The sequence below is a fragment of the Thalassophryne amazonica genome, chromosome 21, assembly GCF_902500255.1.
Source record: "Thalassophryne amazonica chromosome 21, fThaAma1.1, whole genome shotgun sequence".
Taxonomy (NCBI): Eukaryota; Metazoa; Chordata; class Actinopteri; order Batrachoidiformes; family Batrachoididae; genus Thalassophryne; species Thalassophryne amazonica.
Genome location: NC_047123.1, coordinates 7,745,990 through 7,771,599, shown reverse-complemented (window position 1 = coordinate 7,771,599; position 25,610 = coordinate 7,745,990). Strand labels below are relative to the sequence as shown.

Genomic DNA, 25,610 nt, shown 5'->3' with positions numbered 1-25,610 from the left:
GAATGATACATTCCAGCTGTGACAGAATTAAATATTCATTCCGTTGAATCATTATTTGTTTGATATAACAGCTGAAATAGATTCTTGTCATTTGATATTATATTAGTTTATAAACAACAGAAATGGGACTTACATTCTGGTGTTCATCATGAGTGCTTTGACGTCAACAGTCCAACACTGACTTTAAACAAGAGTCCACAATTGTTCTCAGTCAACTTGCAAAAACAGTTAGATAGTTCAAGAATAATTACAACCCCAATTCCAATGAAGTTGGGACGTTGAGAAAAATGTGAATAAAAACAGAATTTACAAATCCTCTTCAACCTATATTCAATTGAATATACCACAAAGACAAGATATTTAATGTTCAAAGTGATATACTTTTTTGTTTTTGTGCAAACATTTGCTCATTTTGAAATGGATGCCTGCAACATGTTTCAAAAAAGCTGGGGCAGTGGTATGTTTACCACTGTTACATCACCTGTCCTTCTAACAACACTCAAATCAAATCAAATCAATTTTATTTATATAGCGCCAAATCACAACAAACAGTTGCCCCAAGGCACTTTATATTGTAAGGCAAAAGCCATACAATAATTACGGAAAAACCCCAACGGTCAAAACGACCCCCTGTGAGCAAGCACTTGGCGACAGTGGGAAGGAAAAACTCCCCTTTAACAGGAAGAAACCTCCAGCAGAACCAGGCTCAGGGAGGGGCAGTCTTCTCACTAATGATTAAATGCAGAGTGGTGCATACAGAGCAAAAAGAGAAAGAAACACTCAGTGCATCATGGGAACCCCCCAGCAGTCTAAGTCTATAGCAGCATAACTAAGGGATGGTTCAGGGTCACCTGATCCAGCCCTAACTATAAGCTTTAGCAAAAAGGAAAGTTTTAAGCCTAATCTTAAAAGTAGAGAGGGTGTCTGTCTCCCTGATCTGAATTGGGAGCTGGTTCCACAGGAGAGGAGCCTGAAAGCTGAAGGCTCTGCCTCCCATTCTACTCTTAAAAACCCTAGGAACTACAACTAAGCCTGCAGTCATAGAGCGCAGCGCTCTATTGGGGTGATATGGTACTATGAGGTCCCTAAGATAAGATGGGACCTGATTATTCAAAACCTTATAAGTAAGAAGAAGAATTTTAAATTCTATTCTAGAATTAACAGGAAGCCAATGAAGAGAGGCCAATATGGGTGAAATATGCTCTCTCCTTCTAGTCCCCGTCAGTACTCTAGCTGCAGCATTTTGAATTAACTGAAGGCTTTTCAGGGAACTTTTAGGACAACCTGATAATAATGAATTACAATAGTCCAGCCTAGAGGAAATAAATGCATGAATTAGTTTTTCAGTATCACTCTGAGACAAGACCCTTCTTATTTTAGAGATATTGCGCAAATGCAAAAAAGCAGTCCTTCATGTTTGGTTAATATGCGCATTGAAGGACATATCCTGATCAAAAATGACTCCAAGATTTCTCACAGTATTACTAGAGGTCAGGGTAATGCCATCCAGAGTAAGGATCTGGTTAGACACCATGTTTCTAAGATTTGTGGGGCCAAGTACAATAACTTCAGTTTTATCTGAGTTTAAAAGCAGGAAATTAGAGGTCATCCATGTCTTTATCAATCAATCAATCAATCAACTTTTTTCTTGTATAGCGCCAAATCACAACAAACAGCTGCCCCAAGGCGCTCCACATTGCAAGGCAAGGCCATACAATAATTATGAAACACAGTCTACGTCTAAAGCAACATAACCAAGGGATGGTCCAGGGTCACCCGATCCAGCCCTAACTATAAGCCTTAGCTTATACTTATGTCTGTAAGACATTCCTGCAGTTTAGCTAATTGGTGTGTGTCCTCTGGCTTCATGGATAGATAAAGCTGGGTATCATCTGCGTAACAATGAAAATTTAAGCAATACTGTCTAATAATACTGCCTAAGGGAAGCATGTATTAAGTGAATAAAATTGGTCCTAGCACAGAACCTTGTGGAACTCCATAATTAACCTTAGTCTGAGAAGAAGATTCCCCATTTACATGAACAAATTGTAATCTATTAGATAAATATGATTCAAACCACCGCAGTGCAGTGCCTTTAATACCTATGGCATGCTCTAATCTCTGTAATAAAATTTTATGGTCAACAGTATCAAAAGCAGCACTGAGGTCCAACAGGACGAGCACAGAGATGAGTCCACTGTCTGAGGCCAAAAGAAGATCATTTGTAACCTTCACTAATGCTGTTTCTGTACTATGATGAATTCTAAAACCTGACTGAAACTCTTCAAATAGACCATTCCTCTGCAGATGATCAGTTAGCTGTTTTACAACTACCCTTTCAAGAATTTTTGAGAGAAAAGGAAGGTTGGAGATTGGCCTATAATTAGCTACGATAGCTGGGTCAAGTGATGGCTTTTTAAGTAATGGTTTAATTACTGCCACCTTAAAAGCCTGTGGTACATAGCCAACTAATAAAGATAGATTGATCATATTTAAGATCGAAGCATTAAATAATGGTAGGGCTTCCTTGAGCAGCCTGGTAGGAATGGGGTCTAATAAACATGTTGATGGTTTGGATGAAGTAACTAATGAAAATAACTCAGACAGAACAATCGTAGAGAAAGAGTCTAACCAAATACCGGCATCACTGAAAGCAGCCAAAGATAACGATACGTCTTTGGGATGGTTATGAGTAATTTTTTCTCTAATAGTTAAAATTTTATTAGCAAAGAAAGTCATGAAGTCATTACTAGTTAAAGGAATACTCACTCAATAGAGCTCTGACTCTTTGTCAGCCTGGCTACAGTGCTGAAAAGAAACCTGGGGTTGTTCTTATTTTCTTCATTAAGTGATGAGTAGTAAGATGTCCAAGCTTTACGGAGGGCTTTTTTATATAGCAACAGACTCTTTTTCCAGGCTAAGTAAAAATCTTCTAAATTAGTGAAACGCCATTTCCTCTCCAACTTATGGGTTATCTGCTTTAAGCTGCGATTTTGTGAGTTATACCACGGAGTCAGGCACGTCTGATTTAAGGCTCTCTTTTTCAGAGGAGCTACAGCATCCAAAGTTGTCCTCAATGAGGATGTAAAACTATTGAGATACTCTATCTCACTCACAGAGTTTAGGTAGCTACTCTGCACTGTGTTGGTATATGGCATTGAAGAACATAACAAAGAAGGAAACATATCCTTAAACCTAGTTACAGCGCTTTGTGAAAGACTTCTACTCTAATGAAACTTATTCCCCACTGCTGGGTAGTCCATCAGAGTAAATGTAAATGTTATTAAGAAATGATCAGACAGAAGGGAGTTTTCAGGGAATACTGTTAAGTCTTCAATTTCCATACCATAAGTCAGAACAAGATGGGTGGACTCATTTACATTTTGAGCAAAGCCAATCGAGTCTAACAATAGATTAAATGCAGTGTTGAGGCTGTCATTCTCAGCATCTGTGTGGATGTTAAAATTGGCCACTATAATTATCTTATCTGAGCTAAGCACTAAGTCAGACAAAAGGTCTGCAAATTCACAGAGAAACTCACAGTAACGACCAGGTGGACGATAGATAACAACTAATAAAACTGTTTTTTGGGACTTCCAATCTGGATGGACAAGACTAAGAGTCAAGCTTTCAAATGAATTAAAGCTCTGTCTGGGTCTTTGATTAATTAATAAGCAGGAGTGAAAGATAAGTGTTCAATAAGTGTTTGGGAACTGAGGACACTAATTGTTGAAGTTTTGTAGGTGGAATTCTTTCCCATTCTTGCTTGATGTATGACTTCAGTTGTTCAACAGTCCGGGGTCTCCGTTGTCGTATTTCATAATGTGCTTCATAATGTGCCACACATTTTCAATGGGTGACAGGTCTGGACTGCAGGCAGGCCAGTCTAGTACCTGCACTCTTTTACTACGAAGCCATGCTGTTGTAACACGTGCAGAATGTCTTGGCATTGTCTTGCTGAAATAAGCAGGGACGTCCCTGAAAAAGACGTTGCTTGGATGGCAGCATGTGTTGCTCCAAAACCTGGATGGACCTTTCAGCATTGATGGTGCCATCACAGATGTGTAAGTTGTCCATGCCATGGGCACTAACACACCCCCATACCATCACAGATGCTGGCTTTTGAACTTTGCGCTGGTAACAATCTGGATGGTCTTTTGTCCGCTCTTTATAACAGGAAGTAAATATTAGATATTTGGGGGGGGCTTAACAGTGACAACAGATTCATGACCAGTATCATGATTGTGTTACTTGTTACTTTTAAACAGTACATTCACTGTTCCTATAATATTCTGAATCTGTGCTCTCACATTATTTTGTGCTTACATATTTTCATTGACTTACAGTGAGGAAAATAAGTATTTGAACATCCTGCGATTTTGCAAGTTCCCCCACCTAGAAATCATGGAGGGGTCTGAAATTTTCATCTTAGGTGCATGTCCACTGTGAGTGACATAATCTAAAAAAAAAAACAAAAAAAAAAACAAAAAAAAAACTGGAAATCACAATGTATGATTTTTTTTTCAATCATTTATTTGTATGTTACTGCTGCAAATAAGTATTTGAACACCTACCAACCAGCAAGAATTCTGGCTCACACAGACCTGTTAATTTTTCTTTAAGAAGCCCTCTTATTCTGCACTCTTTACCTGCATTAACTGCACCTGTTTGAACTTGTTACCTGTATAAAAGACACCTGTTCACACACTCAATCACACTCCAACCTGTCCACCAAGACCAAAGAGCTGTCTAAGGGCCCCAGGGACAAAACTGTAGACCTGCACAAGGCTGGGATGGACTACAGGACAACAGGCAAGCAGCTTGGTAGAAGACAACAACTGTTATGATTATTTATTAGAAAGTGGAAGAAACACAAGATGACTGTCAATCTCCCTCGGTCTGGGATTCCATGAACGATCTCACTTTGTGGGGTAAGAATGATTCTGAGAAAGCTCAGAACTACACAGAAGGACCTGGTCAATGACCTGAAGAGAGCTGGGACCACAGTCACAAAGACTACATTATTAACCCATGATGCTGTCATGGTTTAAAATCCTGCAGGGCAGCAAGGTCCCCCTGCTCAAGCCAGCACATGTCCAGGCCCCTTTGAAGTTCACCAGTGACCATCTGGATGATCCAGAGGAGGCATGGGAGAAGGTCATGTGGTCAGATGAGACCAGAATAGAGCTTTTTAGAATCAACTCCACTTACCATGTTTAGAGGATGAGAACAACCCCAAGAAAACCATCCCAACCGTGAAGCATGGGGGTGGAAACATCATAGTCTGGGGGTGCTCTTCTGCAAAGGGGACAGGACGACTGCACCGTATTGAAGGGAGGATGGATGGGGTCATGTATCACAAGATTTTTGGCAAACTACCTCCTTCCCTCAGTAAGAGCATTGAAGATGGGTCATGGCTGGGTCTTCCAGCATGACAATGACCCCAAACACACAGCCAGGGCAACTAAGGAGGGGCTCTGTAAGAAGAGTGGAGTCCTGGAGTGGCCTGGCCAGTCTCCAGACCTGAACTCAATAGAAAATCTTTGGAGGGAGCTGAAACTCCAAACCTGAAAGATCTAGAGAAGATCTGTATGGAGGAATGGACCAAAATCCCTGCTGCAGTGTGTGAAAACCTGGTGAAAAACTACAGGAAACGTTTGACCTCTGTAATTGCAAACAAAGGCTACTGTACCAAATATTAACATTGATTTTCACAGTTGTTCAAATACTTATTTGCAGCAGTAACATACAAATAAATTATTAAAAAATTATACATTGTAATTTCCAGATTTCTTTTTAGATTATGTCTCTCACAGTGGACATGCACCTAAGATGAAAGTTTCAGACCCCTCCATGATTTATAAGTGGGAGAACTTGCAAAATCACATGGTGTTCAAATACTTATTTTCCTCACTGTATGTCCAAAAGTCCAGCATCTAATTGCTCTGTTGCTGTGGGAGCGTGACATGGTGTCACACTTTCCACGTGCTCTCAACAATCCAGTGGTGTCACCATCACCACCGGATCGTTCATGCTTGTCCGACCGTGTGTCGCTTCTGACAGCAGGTGGAATTTTTCAAGGATTCCCAATTTGTTTTTTTTTTTGTTGTTGTTTTTTGCATTTTTTCCATCTGCAGTTCCATCTTTACAACAATGCCTCACATTCACCCAAATGTCAGGGTGCTGCCATACAAGGTGCTCACTACACACCGGGAGCAAAGATGGGATTAAGGACTTTGCCCAAGCGCCCAGATGCAAATGGCTCAGATACAAAAACAAGAATTTCCAAACTCACAGATGTTTTGACTGAGTCCAAAAATAAAAAAAAAAAGAAAGAAAAAAAGTTTGAATGAACGGTTGCTAGAACAAACAACTTTAATTTATGGTCTAATTATTATTTTTTTTAGTCCCTGAGCTTGGCCAGTATGCACTTCTAAACCTGAATGTTCCATGGTCCAATTGTGATAGAATGCTAAATATATTAAATGTATGAAAAAGGTTTTTTATTATTATAATTTTATTTCAATATTTATTATTTTTCATACACTATATAATCTTGTAAATCATTCTACAAGATTAAAAACATGAGTTACAGTGACACTATGAGAAATATAAATTCTTAGTATCTGAAGAAAATGTTCACCTGTGACAGTTTGATTTAGAATTTCTTGAGAAAATGTTACATTTTGAGTGAGTTCTTTGTTGACTGGTAAGTACTGGCCTGTCTGTGTTCAAACTGAAAGAATTGTGAATAATCAACAACGTCGCTGTTCCTATTTTTTATCATATTACTTCATCTCAGCCTCTATGTAAGAGGAAGTAATACAGAGAAGTGTGAAGATAACAATCAAGCTGGTAACGCTGATACAACAGGTGCTTTGTCACGGCCACATTTCAGATGACACAGGCACTCACATCCACCAACAGGCAGAACCTCAGCTGGAGTCAGGCGGTAAACTTTGATGGGTTCAGATGAGGCCCACCTGGAAGATGAAGAAGTTGCAGTTCCTTGACTGGCCACTTGAGGCTGGATCCAAAAGTGAGCATGTTCCCATTCAATTCCATGTTAAAATGTTCAACTTTAAATAAACATTTACAGGCTGGTACAAAAAAAACTGTTTTGATCTCTATCGATAGTTTTCCCTCCATGACACACTGTACTGGTGAATCTTTTTTCAACCTTTCCAGTTTAAGATGGTTTAAGCCATAAAGTTCTGAAATATTAGGGGCGTGATCACTTTGAATGAAAGCAGCTAAGCTGATCTCAACTCTCAAGGAACAAACATCGTATACTTCAACAGGACTCCGGGTCAGTATCAATGTATGTTATACTGACTGTATTTAACATTGAAAGCCTGTGGATTTGTTTAGACATTAGATCCATAAAGCACATCTGTGCAGCGTCAAACAAATAGTCACATTTCTTGTGAAATGCAGATTTGTGTACGGAACAATCAAGATGCAACACCCTGGGCTTTTGACATGTCGCCTGTAAAATGTCATAAGTGAACAAACCAAATTACAACCCCAATTCCAATGAAGCTGGGACATTGCGTAAACTGTAAATAAAACAGATTGCAATGATTTGCAAATCCTTTTCAATCTGTTCAGTTGAAAGCATCACAAAGACAACATATTTTATGTTCAAACTGATAGACTTTTTTGTTTTTGTGCAAATATTTGCTCATTTTGAAATGGAGCCCTGCAACACATTTCAAAAAAGCTGGGACAGGGGCAACAAAATTCTGGGAAAGTTGATCAATGCTCAAAGAACACCTGTTTGGAACATTCCACAGGTGAACAGGCTACAACTGGAAACAGGTGAGTCTCATGATTGCGTATAAATGGAGCAAAGATGGGGCAAGGATCACCACTTTGTGAACAACTGCATGAAAAAAATAGTCCAACAATTTAAGAACAATGATTCTCAACATTCAATTGCAAGGACTTTAGGGATTCCATCATCTACAGTCCATAATATAATCAGAAGATTTAGAGAATCTGGAGAACTTTCTACACGTAAGCAGTAAGGCCAAAAACCAATATTGAATGACTGTGACCTTTGATGTCTTCGGCGGCACTGCATTAAAAACCGAGGTAACACTTCATATTAACTGCACATTTTATACCGAGTCATGACACTCACCTTTTTCCAGTTGTAACCTGTTCACCTGTGGTTTTGTTCCAAACAGGTGTTCTTTGAGCTTTCATCAACTTTCCTAGACTTTTGTCGCCCCTGTTCCAGCTTTTTTTGAAATGTGTTGCAGTCATCCATTTCAAAATGAGCAAATTATTATTATTATTATTATTATTATTATTATTATTATTATTATTATCTCTCTGATTTACTAAGTTTTTGTCTGGACTCTTCTCTTTCTTACAGACCCCATTCATTTTGTCCCTCACCCAAGCATCTCTTTTGCTTTTTTCTTTTGTAGCACAATTCATACAAAATAGTTTCTGCTGGGTGATGTCCATGGGTATGGGGTATGACCATGTATAATATGAAAGTAACACTTTACTTCTCTGATTGAGTGCACTTTTGTGCAGCTGTCTGTCCGTTGAACTGACAACCACACCTGTTCCTATTGTAATCCATCATTAAGTCAGTATCAACTAGCGATCCAGCAGCTGTCAGACTCGTCAATGGGATGTTACACATTGAAAATAAAGACATTTTTCATCAATGTTCGCCCGTTTAGAATGGCTTTGTCCTCATACGTGCCATTTTAATTTGGTTTCACTTATGACATATTACAGGTGACATGTCAAACTTTCTCAAAAGCCCAGGAAGTTGCATCTTGATTGCTCAGTACACACTGTAAAACTCAATGAGCTAGTTGAACTCAAACAATTTGAGGAAACCGATTGCCTTAAACGATTTGAATTTGCCAACTTAAATAAAATAATTTTCAAAAATTTTCTTGTTAAAGTTTTAGTAACTTAACAATTTCTACTTAATTAAACTTATGTAAATCTAGTTTATGTTTTTCAATAAAAGTTTCAAATTTCTTTCAGTGTCGCCTGCTCTGGCCCCCGGAAGACAATTGACTATGGTTGCTGGTGTCGCTAACTTCACATTTCTCAAAACAGAGTCGCCAATAACCAGAGTTTGTTCCTCGGCGGGTGTGTCGCCGAGTGGGGAAAAATGGTTAGAGATGTGAACGGGTTGGTGGTGTACACGGGGCTTCTGTTTAGAACTACGCTTCTTCCTCATAGTCACCCAGTCGGCCTGCTTTCCCGGCTGCTCAGGATCCGCTGGGGAGCAGCTAACAGCGGCTAAGCTACCTTGGTCTGCACCGACTACAGGGGCCTGGCTAGCTGTAGGATTTTCCAAGGTGCGGAGCCGAGTCTCCAATTCGCCCAGCCTGGCCTCCAAAGCTACGAATAAGCTACAGTTATTACAAATACCGTTACTGCTAAAGGAGGCTGAGGAATAACTAAACATTTCACACCCAGTGCAGAAAAGTGCAGGAGAGACAGGAGAAGCCACCATGCTAAACCGGCTAAGAGCTAGTAGCCGCGCTAAGCTAGCGGATTCCTAAAAACACACAAAGTGAATAATGTGTGAATAATTTAGAGGTGATTCAGCAGAGGGAGTGCTTTAGTTAAGGCACGTGAAGATTACACTGGGAAACAAATCGTTATCTAGTTATCTAGATCAATCTAACTGCGCAGATTAAACAGCTAACAGATACAGCAAAGCACCGCTGTGGTCCGGAACAGGAAGTGATACAATACCGCAGTGAGAGCCAACCACCAGTAGAGGTCAGATGATGGTGATGGTGATGATCTCTGTAGGTCAATAAATACAGATTTAAATTTGGCCACTGGCTTTGATTGACATGTCATTTGATCAAAGCTGTTTTTATTTCTTTAACGTGAAAGATGGCAACAATAACGATTGTTATCCCACAAAACAAAACAAACAAAAAAAAAAGACAGCACCTGTGGCCACTATTTACAGTCTTTTTTCAAAGAATTATTTCTCTGACTAATATCATTTGGACACAACAATTGTGTATTTATTGTATTATTCATTTTTCATTCTAACCAACACATATTTCTGCTGGTTATACAAATGACTGCTCATCCATCAAATGTAGGTTATGTTGATTTTGATCATTTTTTGAATGCCACCACCTCAGCATCATTTCAGGTTTTCTCCAAACATTTCATCAATAGTTAAAAAAAAGACAAAGGAGAAATATCATGAAACTTTTAGAATGCTCATTTATTGCAATACAATCTTTGAAAAATTGTATTTAAAGAAAAGCTGCATGCACTTTAATGGGGCAATTTAACAATGTTTTTTGTTCAATTTTATTTGATCAAGCAAGAAGGAATTTTGAATATCTGGTATTCATGGTAATAACTGCAAAAAGATCAAATCTTCAGACGTCCCTTCAGACGAGCCGTCACAGGTTCATGACGAATACATAAGATTCTGCACGTCGTCTTCATATGGTTCCACTTGACGTTTTCCAAGTGGGTTTCCTCCATAAACAATGTTTCTGTCACAAAGAGATGAGGATTAATTCCACAATATGATGAGCAAGAGTGTTCAGTTATGACATAAATTGTTTTGTCGACATGTAAGAAGATGTAAAGAGAGACAATAGTACAAGTCCTTACCCACTGCCACCTAAAAGAAAAGCATAAAATGCAGTCAGCACATAATAATAATCATTAGAATAATAATAAAATACTAATATTCTTATAGTGATGTAAAGAATGAATAAAATTTCAACATGTCAGTATCATAAATGAAAACAGACTAATAATTTTAAAACAACAAAATTTTATAAATTAATGAAACACAAGTAATAAAAGAATATTTGATATTTGATATCTCTCTCCACAACACACACACACACACACACACACACACACACACACACACACACACACACACACACACACACACACACACACACACACACACACACACACTGTCATGTCATATTGATCCACGTCACTCTAAAGCCCAACATTCTTTTCACTTTTTGACAAAATAATGTTGAAGAATGATGTGATTTTTTCACATTCCCCCATCTTGTCGATTAACAACAAAAATTAGATTCTTGCAGTGTTGTCTCAAATTATTAGGCTGTAAATGCAAATAAAACACTAAACTTTACAAGTACGCTTAATCTACGTGTCCCTTTTGTGCACCCCCCCCCCCAGAAAAAAAGAAATGTCAGCAGTCTGAAATGTCATTAATATTGTTGGTATTTCATGAATATTTTTTTGCTTTTTGAGTATCAACATGTCAAACTATCGCTCCTGGAATTGACACTTTTTTCACTGGTTTATACCGTGTCCAATGTGGGTCTCTTGACCCACTCCAGGTTCAGCCATGAAGATCTGTGCCTACTGGCTGGCAGATGTGCCCCTCTTTATACAGTCAGGTAAGAATTTGTTCTGTCATTGTGTACGATTTAGCAATATTACAGGAATTTGATGAAATACAGTCTCATTGCATTTCAGAGTCGTAGGTTGTTGATAGGATCTCAACCATGAAAGTGTGCGATCACTCGAGGCCTCGACACTCAACACTTCCTCATATCTTCACACACATCTGGGCATCTGGGTGATTCGACAAACATGTTCAATCTATAGAACACTTCTTGACAAGCCATTTTATAACTTCATGACTTGTTTTTGCAAGTTATTTTTAAATGTTAAACTGATTAACATTGTCTTCAGCTTGTCAAACAATTCCTTTCAAAAGTGTTGGAACAGTTTAGTTTCTGTTTATCATTGAAAGCATTTATGACTGAATTTAAAATGTGAAGAAGACGTATCACTTTAGATTGTCTCCTTTTATATCCTTATGTTTATATCAAGATGTATTAAAATACACAGGATTGGTGGGTGATGTTGATATTTTTGCAGAGTAATGACTGTCCAAGTTTTTAGGACATTCAGCATTTCCATGCTGAATGGGAAAATTACACATAATGTTTTTTTTTGTTTGTTTTTTTTTACAGTTTTTTCCACTTACATAATTTGCCTAGTTTGGGCATCTGGGTAATTCGACAAACACGGTCAATCCATAGAACACTTCTTGCCAAGCCATTTTAAAACTTCATTACTTGTTTTGTCAAGTTCATGTAAATGCAAAACTGACCAACAATGTCTACAGATTGTCAAAAAAAGTGCTTCAACAACCAGACAGTTATTGTCTGTTTAACATTGAAGACATTTATGGCTGAATCTAAAATATGAATACGGGATGTCTCTTTAGATCACCTTATTTTATATCCTGAGGTTTACATTAAGATGATTAAAAAACACAGAGGTGTTTGGTGATCTTGATATTTTTTAAAAGGGGTGAAGGTCCAAGTCCTTGAGTTTATGATGCTTCCTTCTTGTATGATGTGTTTATGAGTTCAATGGTATGAATATAAAGGCTAAAATAGATCCTTGTCATTTGATATTATATTAGTTTATAAACAACAGAAAAGGGACTTACATTCTGGTATTCATCACTAGTGCTTTGACGTCAATAGTCCTATACGGACTTTAAATAAATGGACTGCATTTATATAGCGCTTTTCCATCTGCATCAGACGCTCAAAGCACTTTACAGTTATGCCTCACATTCACCCCAATGTCAGGGTGCTGCCATACAAGGTGCTTACTACACACCGGGAGCAATAGGGGATTAAAGGCCTTGCCCAAAGGCCCTTAGTGATTTTCCAGTCAGGTGAGGATTTGAACCCATGATCTTCTGGACTCAAGCCCAACACCTTAACCACTAGACCATCACCTCCCCTAAATGGGAGTCCAGAATTGTTCTCAATCAACTTGCAAAAACAGTTAGATAGTTCAAAAATAATTATGATGATGTAGTCCATGATACTTCCAAAAATAAAATAAAAACAACTTTGTGTACAGTCCAGTGAAAAAAATCGCATCAGAAATCTCTCCAGGTTTTCAACCTAACAGCTCTTAGTGCCTCCAGATGGCTTATTGCATAGTGTAGTCCTGGGTATGACTTTTAACTGCATCCAGCTGTGGCACTCTTAGAAGTGAGTGTGGGATTGTGAGGCTGCCCTTAACCGCAGTTTGCCTCCGGGCTCCCCTATCGGCATGGGGTCAGTACCTGTTTAAGCCTTCCTACTCAGGGTTACGAGCTTCCACAACCTGGGTGGCAGAGCTCTACGGCAGTCCCCAACAGACTGGCATTTCTGGCATAGATGCCGTGGTTCAGCAGATGACCCTCCAGTGTGAGGACAATGGCGAAGCACACAGCCCAAGTGCGGGAACAGCGGTGACCTCGGACGCCGTGAAGGTCGGAGTTAGGGCGACAGCTAGGACAGATGGCCCCGTCAAACATTTTCATCAACACCAGTGGCTAGTCATTCATCAGATTCTGTGATAGGCGGTGCCGGGAGATGTCACAGGTGTGCTGGTCATATCCCGGGCTTGGCTGACTCTCGGTTGCGGGAGGCAGGGTCTGGCCATTGCAGTAAATCAAGCAAGCACCCGACCAAGTTTAGGGCTGCCACTTGGAATGTGGGTACCCTGAAGAAGAGAGGTAGTGAGGTGGTGGAGACACTGACACGTACACGAGTGGATCTGTGCAGTGTTCAAGAGCACAGGTGGGCTGGTGGTCTCACTGCAAATCAGACTCACCAGATTAAGGGCAAGGACACCAACTACAAGTTCTACTGGAGTGGAAACCAAGAAAGTTAAGGTGGAGCCAGTATTCTGTTGTCAGAGAAATGGGTGGAGAAGGATTTCGAAGTCCAGCGTATCTCTGACAGGATTATACTCCTACGACTCATCATTGGGAAGGGGGTCTTTGCTTTTATCTCCATATATGCACCTCAAGTCAGATGTGCCGAAACCAAAAAGGACTGTTTCTACGATCAGCTGCATAGTGTGGTCGCCGAGATACCTGCTTCAGAGGTTCTCATTCCAGTTGGTGACTGGAACGGACAAGTTGGTGCTGACAGCCAGGGTTTCGAAGAAGTCCGCTGTAGTTATGGTTTCAGTGTGTGAAATTCTGAAGGAGAAAGAGTGTTGGAATTTGCCTTAGCTAATGACCTGGTAGTCGGTAACACCCGATTCATCAAGAGGGAGTCCCACCTCGTAATCTACTGCTCCCGCAACCACATGACACAGATTGATCTCATACGCTACCACAGGAGTCTAGTCAAGGGGGTCAGCAATGTCAAAGTGATTCCTACAACACAACAACACAACCTGGTAGTCTGCTACATCACAGTTCATTTACCAAAAGCAAGGAAGCACAATTTCACACCACGCATTCGGACTTGGAAGCTCCAAGATCTGGCTGTTGCTAACCAATTCCAAGAAGCATTCAGTGAGAAAGAGACTGCTATGACCGACAGTGATTCTTCTTGCCCTGTGAAAAATGGGTGGACCAAACTGAAGGACCCAGTGCTGGAGGCAGCCTCACAAGTGTGTGGCATCTCCAAAAGACACCAGTGGAAACCTAAAACCTGGTGGTGGGATGACAGGGTAGAGGAGAAGCGAACTCGTTACAAAGCCTTCAAGTCCCTGAAGAAAGCAGGCAAGACCGATGATGCCAAGAACGCCAAAGCTGCCTACATTGAAGCTAAGCATGTAGCCAAGCCTGTTGTTTGGCTTCCAAAGTCTGAAGCCAAGAAGGGAGTGTTCACAGACATCTCTCCAAATGACAGTGAGCTCTTTACGATTGCCAAACAGATGGACAGAACCAACCAAGATGTTGTGGGTGAAAAGTGTGTCAAGAACAACACGGGTGAACTCTCACTCAGCGACGAGGATAAGATGAAGGCTTGGGTTGAGTTTGAATGACCAAGTGACTTGCTCCCCGAGGTCCCCCAGTGGAGGGGCCCCTCCTCCAGTCACCGTGGAGCTGATTCGCAAGGCCCTTGGGAAAATGAAACCTGGCAAAGCTGCCAGACCTTCTGGCATCAGAGCCGAATTGCTGAAAGCCACAGGAGATGTAGGAGTGGAGCTGATGAGAGAGCTAGCAGAAATGGTCTTCTGCAATGGTGCAATCCCCAAAAACTGGGAGGAGAGCTACATTCTGAACCTCTACAAAGGCAAGGGAGAAGCCATTGACCGTGGTAATTACCGTGGCCTGAAGCTCACTGACCAAGTCATGAAGCTGCTGGCGCGGGTCGTGGACACCTTCATTCATCAGATGGTTGACATCGACGCCATGCAATTTGGATTTGCAAATGACGCCATTTTCACTGTGTGCCAACTACAAGAGAAGTACCTCGCTGCCAATAAACCACTCTATCTCGCCTTTGTCGACCTGGAGAAGGCATGTGACCGGGTCACAAGAAAAGCTCTGTTATGTTGTTTGTATTTGGTCCAGAGTTTAGACACAGCTGACTGTGAACAACCAACATCTTTTGCAACATTGCGTGATGATTTACCCTCTTTTAAGAGTCTGATAATCCTCTCCTTTGTTTCAATTGACATCTCTTGTGTTGGAGCCATGATTCATGTCAGTCCACTTGGTGCAACAGCTCTCCAAGGCGTGTAGATGCAGACTAACGAGCAGATCTGATTTGATGCAAGTGTTAGTTTTGGGGATGAAAATTTACAGTGTGATTCCATAATTTATTCCTCAGAATTGAGTGAGTCCATATTTTTTTTCCCTCTGCTTGGTCTAAAAAAGTAACCGTTACAGGAGGACATCCGCTTCTGATGGATTGTTACTGTGACGCTGTTCTGAACTTCACACGGTTGTATACGCTTCTTTTATTTCTGTTTAGCGCTCTTCTGGTTATTAATTGTATCTACTCTGAACGTTATTTAACAACTGTCCTGTTGTGAATCGCTAGAAGTTAGCATTCACTAGTGGTTAGCATTCACTAGCAGTTAGCTTTCACTAGCTAGGTCAACCCCTCCCCTCTACGTCATTACTTTTTATAGCTGTTTCTTTTTTACCCGTTTAATACTTCTGTTAATAATACTGCTAATACTACTGTTCATTTTTCAGTCAAACTGCTGTGAATTTTAAGTAATAATTTTACTCCTGTGTAAAATCTCAGGAGCGGCTAGCATTTTCGCTAGCGGTTAGCTTGCGTTAGCTATTTTGGACCCCGTCATCATTTTTTCATTTCATTTTTTTTACACTCCTGTTAGTTAATTAACTATTTAGCGTATTTTATAGCTGCTGCTTTTTTTACGTGTTTAATACTTCTGTTAGTTTTTTGCTTGTTTCTCACTTGCCTGTACTGGTGGTTGGCTCTCACTGCGGTATTGTATCACTTCCTGTTCCGGAGTACAGCGGTGCTTTGCTGTATCTGTTAAATCTGCGTAGTTAGATTGATCTAGACAACTAGATAACGTTTTGTTTCACAGTGTAATCTTCACATGCCTTAACTAAAGCACTCCCTCTGCTGAATCACCTCTAAATTATTTACACATTATTCACTTTGTGTGTTTTTTGGAATCCGCTAGCTTAGCGCAGCTACTAGCTCTTAGCCGGTTTAGCATGGCAGCTTCTCCTGTCTCTCTCGCACTTTTCTGCTCTGGGTGTGAAATGTTTAGTTATTCCTCGGCCTTCTTTAGCAGTAATGGTACTTGTAATAAGTGTAGCTTATTCGTAGCTTTGGAGGCCAGGCTGGGCGAATTGGAAACTCGGCTCCACACCTTGGAAAATCCTACAGCTAGCCAGGCCCCTGTAGTTGGTGCGGACCAAGGTAGCTTAGCCACCATTAGCTGTCCCCCAGCAGATCCCGAGCAGCCAGGAAAGCAGGCCGGCTGGGTGACTGTGAGGAGGAAGCGTAGTCCTAAACAGAAGCCCCCTGTACACCACCACCCTATTCATATTTCTAACCGTTTTTCCCCACTCGGCGACACACCCGCCGAGGAACAAATTGTGGTTATTGGCGACTCTGTTTTAAGAAATGTGAAGTTAGTGACACCAGCAACCATAGTCAAATGTCTTCCAGGGGCCAGAACAGGTGATATTGAAGGAAATTTGAAACTGCTGACTAAGGCTAAGCGTAAATTTGGTAAGATTGTAATTCATGTCGGCAGTAATGACACCCGGTTACGCCAGTCGGAGGTCACTAAAATTAATATTGAATCGGTGTGTAACCTTGCAAAAACAATGTCGGACTCTGTAGTTTTCTCTGGGCCCCTCCCCAATCGGACCGGGAGTGACATGTTTAGACGCATGTTCTCCTTGAATTGCTGGCTTTGGATGGAGCAGATCTCATTTCTAGAAATCTGGCCAATTTTATTAAACCCTCCAAACCGTGACTATCCAGGGTTGGGACCAGGAAGCAGAGTTGTAGTCTTACACACCTCTCTGCAGCTTCTCTCCCCCTGCCCCCTGGATCAGGTGACCCTGAACCATCCCTTAGTTATGCTGCTATAGACTTAGACTGCTTGGGGTTCCCATGATGCACTGAGTGTTTCTTTCTCTTCTTGCTCTGTATGCACCACTCTGCTTTTAATCATTAGTGATTGATCTCTGCTCCCCTCCACAGCATGTCTTTTTCCTGATTCTCTCCCCTCAGCCCCAACCAGTCCCACCAGAAGACTGCCCCTCCCTGAACCTGGTTCTGCTGGAGGTTTCTTCCTGTTAAAAGGGAGTTTTTCCTTCCCACTGTCGCCAAGTGCTTGCTCACAGGGGGTCGTTTTGACCGTTGGGGTTTTTCTATAATTATTCTATGGCTTTTGCCTTACAATATAAAGCGCCTTGGGGCAACTGTTTGTTGTGATGTGGTGCTATATAAATAAAATTGATTTGATTTGATTTGATTTGACTGCCACAATTTTTTTTCTTGATTTCTTATAGTGTTTCTTAAGGCCAGAAAGTTGCCATTTGAAAATGACTTTAGTTTTGTGTCATGTCTGTGATATGCTTTTTTCTACAAAATTAAACAACTGAATGAACATCCTCCGAGGCCGATGATTCCATAATTTTTTGCCAGGGGTTGTATATTAAATCTATGAAAAGGTTTTTATTATTATAATTTTATTTCTATATTTATTTTTTCATACACTATATTATATTGTAAATCATTCTACAAGATTAAAAGTGAGTTACAGTGACCCCATGAAAAATAGTTATTATTAGTACCTTAAGAAAATGTTCACCTGTGACAGTTTGATTTAGAATTCTTGAGAAAATGTTACATTTTAGAGTGAGTTCTTTGTTGACTCGTAAGTACTGGCCTGTTTGTGTTCATACTGATAAGGATTGTGAATAATCAACAACATCCCTGTTACTATTTTTTATCATGTTACTTTCGTCTCAGCCTCTATAAAAGAGGAAGCAGTACAGAGAAGTGTGAAGATAGCAATCAATCTGGTAACACTGATACAACAGGTGCTTTGTCACGGCCACATTACAGATGACACAGGCACTCACATCCACCAACAGGCAGAACCTCAGCTGGAGTCAAGCGGTAAACTTTGATGGTTCAGATGAGGCCCAATTGAAACACAAAGAAGTTGCAGTTCCTTGACTGGCCACTTGAGGCTGTATCCAAAAGTGAGCAGGTTCCCATTCAAGTCCTTGTTAAAATGTCCAACTTTAGGGATAAACATTTACATAAACATTTACAGGCTGGTACAAAAACTGTTTTGATCTCTATAGATAGTTTCTCCTCCATGACACACTGTACGGGGTGAATTTTCAACATTTCCAGTTTAAGATGGTTTAAGCCATAAAGTTATGAAATATTAGGGGCGTGGTCACTTTGACTGAGAGTGGCTGAGCCGATCTCGACTATCAAGGAACAAACTTCGTATACTTCAACAGGACTCCAGATGTATGTTATACTGACTGGATTTAACAATGAAAGCCTGTGGATTTGTTTAGACATTGGATTCATAAAGCACATCTGTGGAGCATGAAACAAATAGTCACATTTCTTGTGAAATGCAGATTTGTGTCCTGAGCAATCAAGATGCCACACACTGGGCTTTTGAAAAACTTTGACATGTCACCTGTTAAATGTCATAAGTGAACAAACCAAATTAAAATGGCATGTATGAGGACAAAGACATTCAAAACAGGTAAATATTGACACTTCACTGAAAATGATGGTAATTGCCTACACGTGTAAGTGTTAGCAAAAGCTAGGCTAAAGCTGCATTGGCTAACTGTTGTCATGCCAAATCTAACTGATCAAAGTATTGTAAGGCTGAAAATCATCAAGCGGACAATTTGTTTCCGTCCAAGTGGCTACCCGCTTGATCGATGTGAATTTATATTGTCCGATGTAACCCACGTTTAGCTATCCGTTAGCAAATAATGATGACGCAATTACTCGCAATTCGACACCAGCTCCAAACTGAACACTTTAACATTTCGCGACAAATGACCCCATACTCCTCATCGAATTCTGCCGTACAAGTTCCTTAAAACAAAATATGCATTGATAATTATTCATGAATGGATATATTAAAGTGAATTGGTCAACTGTTGGTGACTCTGCGTAACACATATAAATAGTATCTACAAATGAGTTATAATGCAAATTTAACCTTCACTTTTGTTACGCTCACACCAAATACTTTACTAACAGCTTTATAAGAGTATTTTTAAGTTTACTAATGCATTGATAAGCATTTATAAATGGCCATATAAAAGTGAATTGGTCAAATGTTTGAGATTGTGATTAAATATATGAAGCATATACAAATGCGTTATAAAACAAATTTAATCATCACTTTAGTTAAGCTCACACCAAATACTTTACTAATAGCTTGTAAAGGCTTTATAATAGTATTTTTAAGTTTACTAACGTGTTGATAAGCATTTATAAAGTGAATTGGTCAACTGTTTGACATTGTGATTAAAATATATATTCAGCATATACAAATGAGTTATAAATAAATTTAATCACCACAAGGATATTACAAATACTTCACTAATGCTCAGTTATGTCTTATTCGCACATTCAAAGAAGAACTTGTACATAGACAATTCTTTAAAACTGGATACTTATCGTGATGGGGAAAGAGCCTTGAGCTTTGTACATCATTTACAAATGTTACATAAAGTATTGAGGAATAATCTTTAAAAATGTTATAACTGATACATTGAGCATCAACTAATGGTTTAGTAATGCTTAGTAAAGGCTCAATAATTTGTGAGGAAAAAAGGAAAAACAATAAAAATATGATTTGTAAAGTATTTTATCACTAATGAATAGTGTCTGATTTTACATTTGTAAATGATGAACAATTAATGATCAACATTTCTTTAATGTTTATAGACAATTAAAAAATCATTTATAAATGTTTTATAGACATTACATATTTTGTTATTAATAATTAAGTCATCTATTTATGTTCTTACCAATGAGCTGCTAATAAAAAAGAAAGCTTTGTAAATGTTTTACAGGTAGTTACTAAGCATATACTTACACTTTATAAATGCTTTCCTAATGCTTTATAGCGTGCAGTTAATATAAAGTGGTTACCAAAACCGACATCACTGTGTAAAGGATCTTACCGCGTGGGCTCAGGAACACTTCAGAAAACCATTGTTAACACAGTTCGTTGCTACATCTACAAGTGCAAGTTAAAACTATACCAAGCAAAGTGAAAGCCAAACATCAACAACATCCAGAAATGCTGTCACCTTCTCTGGGCCCAAGCTCATTTGAAATGGACAGACACAAGTGGAAAAGTGTGCTGTGGTCCGATGAGTCCACATTTCAAATTGTTTTTGGAAATTATGGACTTCGTGTCCTCTGGACAAAAGAAGAAAAAGATCATCCAGATTGTTTACCAGCACAAAATTCAAAAGCCAGCATCTGTGATGTATGGGGGTTGTTAGTGGCCATGGCATGGGCAACTTACACATCTGTGATGACACCATCAATGCTGAAAGGTACATCCAGGTTTTGGAGCAACACATGCTGCCATCCAAGCAACGTCTTTTCAGGGACGTCCCTGCTTATTTCAGCAAGACAATGCCAAGACACATTCTGCACGTGTTACAACAGCATGGCTTCATAGTGAAAAGAGTGCGGGTACTAGACTGACCTGCCTGCAGTCCAGACCTGTCATCCATTGAAAATGTGTGGTGCATTATGAATATCAAAATACGACAAGAGACCCCGGACCATTGAACAACTGAAGTCATACATCAAGCAAGAATTCCATCAAATCTTCAACAATTAGTGTCCTCAGTTCCCAAACGCTTATTGAGTGTTAGAAAGAAAGGTGATGTAACACCTTGGTAAACATACCACTGTCCCAGCTTTTTTGAAACGTGTTACAGGCATCCATTTCAAAATAAGCAAATATTTGCACAAAAGCAATAAAGTTTATCACTTTTTTATCACACAAATAAAAAATTAAATGTCTTCTCGTTGTGGTGTATTCAGTTGAATATAGGTTGCAAATCATTGTAATCTGTTTTTATTTACATTTTACACAACGTCCCAACTTCATTGTAGTTGGGTTGTATGTCCACTTTATTTTCCCAGTAATCGTGCATTAATGACTTAATGTTATGAGATGTGCTACAAATACTAACACCGTTTGAATAAAGGTAATAAAACATGAAGGGCCTTCACAATAACTGCAGCCCGCGCGGCTCTGACCAATCACAGCATCAACAGACCAGGTGTCAGTCAAAGTGACCACGCCCTAATGTCTTCTGATAACTGGGCACCAGTGAATGTGATAATGAGCATGATGATGGTGATGATCTCTGTAGGTCAATAAATACATATTTAAATTTGGCCACTGCTTTGATGACGTCATTTGATCAAAGCTGTTTTTATTTCGTTAACTTGACAGATGGCGACAATAATGATTGTTATCCCACAAAAAGACAGCACCTGTGGTCACTATTTACAGTTCTTTTTTCAAAGAATTATTTCTCTGACTAATATCATTGGACACAACAATTGTGTATTTATTGTATTATTCATTTTTCATTCTAACCAACACATATTTCTGCTGGTTATACAAATGACTGCTCATCCATCAAATGTAGGTTATGTTGATTTTGATCATTTTTTGAATGCCACCACCTCAGCATCATTTCAGGTTTTCTCCAAACATTTCATCAATAGTTAAAAAAAGACAAAGGAGAATATTATGAAACTTTAGAATGCTCATTTATTGCAATACAATCTTTGAAAAATTGTATTTAAAGAAAGCTGCATGCACTTAATGGGGCAATTTAACATTGTTTTTTTATTCAGCCTTATTTGTTCAAGCAAGATGCAACGTTTGAATATCTGGTATTCATGGTCATAGCTGCAGAAAGAGCAAAGCTTCAGACGTCCCTTCAGACGAGCCGTCACAGGTTCACGATGAATACTTAAGATTCAGCTCGTCTTCATCGTATGGTTCCACTTGACGCTTTTCAAGCTGTTTTCCTCCAACATTGATGTTTCTGTCACAGAGAGAGAGGATGAATTCCTCAATATGATGAGCAAGAGTGTTCAGTTATGACATAATGAAAGTTATGACATAATTGTTTTGTCGACATGTAAGAAGATGTAAAGAGAGACAATAGTACAAGTCCTTACCCCACTGGCCACCCTAAAAGAAAAGCATAAAATGCAGTCGCACATAATAATAATCATTAGAATAATAATAAAATAGTAATGTTCTTATAGTGACGTAAAGAATGAATAAAATTTCAACATGTCAGTATGATAAATGAAAACAGACATAAGAATTTTAAAACAACCAAATCTTGTAAATGAATGAAACACAATTATAAAAGAAAATCATATTTGATATTTGATATCTCTCTCCACAACACACACACACACACACACACACCACACGTACTGTGTACTGTCACATTGAAGCCACGTCACTCTAAAGCCCAACATTGTTTTCAGTTTGTGACAAAATAATGTTGAAGAATGATGTGATCTTTGACGTTCCCCGATCGACAAGAAAATATATTTCTAGCAGATTTGTCCAAAATTTCTTGTCAAATTTGAAATTTTGTTAATTGTTTTTATTTTTTTATTTATTCTTAGTACTTCACCAACAGATTTGAGTAAAAAAAACAGTTTTAGCAGATGCTTTCAGTGCAGGATTTCTTTTTATATGAGGCATTTAGCAGTGATCTGTCTCAAATTATTAGGATGTAAAGGAAATAAAACACTAAACTTTACAAGTACGCTTAAACCTGTACCTGTTGTGCACCCCACCTCCTCGCAAAAAAAGAAATGTCAGCAGCTGAAATGTCATTAATATTGTTGATATTTCATGAATATTTTTTTGCTTTTTGAGTATCAATATGTCAAACTATCGCTCCTGGAATTGACACTTTTTCACTGGTTTATACCGTGTCCAATGTGGGTCTCTTGACCCACTCCAGGTTCAGCCATGAAGATGATGACTGATAACACCAGAAAGAGAGCAGCACACTTCATCCTGAAAACAAGAACAAAATGAACAGTGACAGTATTTATGTTTGATAAATACCCGAATAAATCATTTACTCACATGGAAATGGACAAACATTTAGTTCTTACCTGATGCTTTATTCAGAGTCAAAAGACTTGTAAGAGAGAGCAAAGTATGTGATTGACAGTAGGTGCTGATATCTGTGCCTACTGGCTGGCAGATGTGCCCCTCTTTATACAGACAGGTAAGAATTTGTTCTGTCATTGTGTACGATTTAGCAATATTACAGAATTTGATGAAATACAGTCTCATTGCATTTCAGAGTCGTAGGGTTGTTGATAGGATCTCAACCATGAAAGTGTGCGATCACTCGAGGCCTCGACACTCAACACTTCCTCAAATCTTCACACACATCTGGGCATCTGGGTGATTTGACAAACACGTTCAATCTATAGGACACTTCTTGACAAGCCATTTTATAACTTCATGACTTGTTTTGCAAGTTATTTTTAAATGTTAAACTGATTACATTGTCTTCAGCTTGTCAAACAATTCCTTTCAAAATGTTGGAACCATTAGTTTCTGTTTATCATTGAAAGCATTATGACTGAATTTAAAAGGTGAGAAGACGTATCACTTTAGATTGTCTCCTTTTATATCCTGATGTTTACATAAGATGCATTAAAAATACACAAGATTGGTGGCTGACTATTTTTGCAGAGTAATGGAATGTCCAAGTTTTAGGATCCTGGTGGCACTGAGGGTTTGGTGATGTTGATCATTTTTAAAAGTGGTGAAGTCCAAGTCCTTGAGTTTATGATGCTTCTTTCTGTATGATGGTGTTTGTTATGAGTTCAGTGGTATGAATATTCCATAAGGTGAAAATGGAATGTTCCATTCAACGAGGCAAAGCAAAGTTGAATGATATGTTCCAGATTTGACCGAATTAAATTTCTTCCATTGAAACAATGTAAAAACATGTATTATTTGTTTCATATAACAGGTAAAATAGATCCTTCTTTTTGATAGCCTCGCGTAACTGTCTCAGTAGGTTAGAATAGTACTGTCCATTTATGGTTTGTCCTTTTTCAAGATAATCCACGAACACAATGCCCTTGGCATCCCAGAAAACTGAAACCATGACCTTCCCCGCAGACGAAACAACCTTGGCCTTCTTTGGAGGTGGTGACCTTGGGTGTTTCCACTGCATTGATTGTTTTTTGTCTCTGGTTCAAAGTGGTGAACCCAACACTCATTCTGGGTAAGAAAACGTTCCATGTAATTGGCTGGATCCTCTTCAAATTGTGCCAAGTTTGCCTTCGACATGACTAGCCTGGTGCGTTTCTGATCAGGCGTCAGAAGACGTGGCACCCACTGAGCTGACATCTTTGACATTCCAAGTTCTTCATGCAGAATGTGTTCAATTCTCTCACGGGATATTCCCACAGCATCTGCTAGCTGATTAATTGTTGATCGTCTGTCGTCCATCACCATTTCATGAACAAGGTCAATGTTTTTTCTGGGTTGTGGCTGTTGCAGGCTGCCCAGACCTTGGGTTGTCTTCAAGGCTCTCTCTGCCCCTCTTAAATTCAGCTGCCCACTTCTCACTGTAGATATGGAGCAACCATATCCGCATGAATGTCCTTGGGCTTTAACCCCTTCTTATGCAGGTACTTAATCACACCGCAATGCGAGATTTGTCCATTTTTGCCATTTCCCTCTACCGCAAACTTTCAAACTTGGCTATGAACCACAAACTACCTCACAACCTGGAAGAAAAAACACAGTTAGTCATCAGAAGAGTTGAACTTAATGCATGCCAAGTTTAATTGAAATGGCATTTCTCCTTCTTGGTGAGCCTTAGAACTTTTCAGCCTACCCTCGTAGAGAGGGTGTCTGTCTCCCTGATCCGAATTGGGAGCTGGTTCCACAGGAGAGGAGCCTGAAAGCTGAAGGCTCTGCCTCCCATTCTACTCTTACAAACCCTAGGAACTACAAGTAAGCCTGCAGTCTGAGAGCGAAGTGCTCTATTGGGGTGATATGGTACTATGAGGTCCCTAAGATAAGATGGGACCTGATTATTCAAAACCTTATAAGTAAGAAGAAGAATTTTAAATTCTATTCAGAATTAACAGGAAGCCAATGAAGAGAGGCCAATATGGGTGAATATGCTCTCTCCTTCTAGTCCCCGTCAGTACATTTTGAATTAACTGAAGGCTTTTCAGGGAACTTTTAGGACAACCTGATAATAATGAATTACAATAGTCCAGCCTAGA

The 25,610-nt window shown here is 39.4% G+C and overlaps 1 protein-coding gene and 1 long non-coding RNA gene across 3 annotated transcripts in view; one reads left to right on the top strand and one right to left on the bottom strand.

The window, feature by feature from the left end:
- LOC117502538 (exostosin-1) overlaps positions 1–25,610 on the top strand; it is an 851,279-nt gene that overhangs the window by 451,583 nt on the left and 374,086 nt on the right. The window lies entirely within an intron of this gene.
- Positions 5,798–23,573, bottom strand: LOC117502547. 2 transcript variants are annotated; one of them, XR_004558349.1, is made up of 4 exons: positions 23,463–23,573; positions 23,273–23,361; positions 10,636–10,645; positions 5,798–5,809 (listed from the first exon to the last, which is right to left on the bottom strand). It is a non-coding gene; the product is annotated as an uncharacterized LOC117502547 (long non-coding RNA). The 2 variants fall into 2 exon arrangements; XR_004558348.1 differs by lacking the exon at positions 5,798–5,809 and adding an exon at positions 10,460–10,514.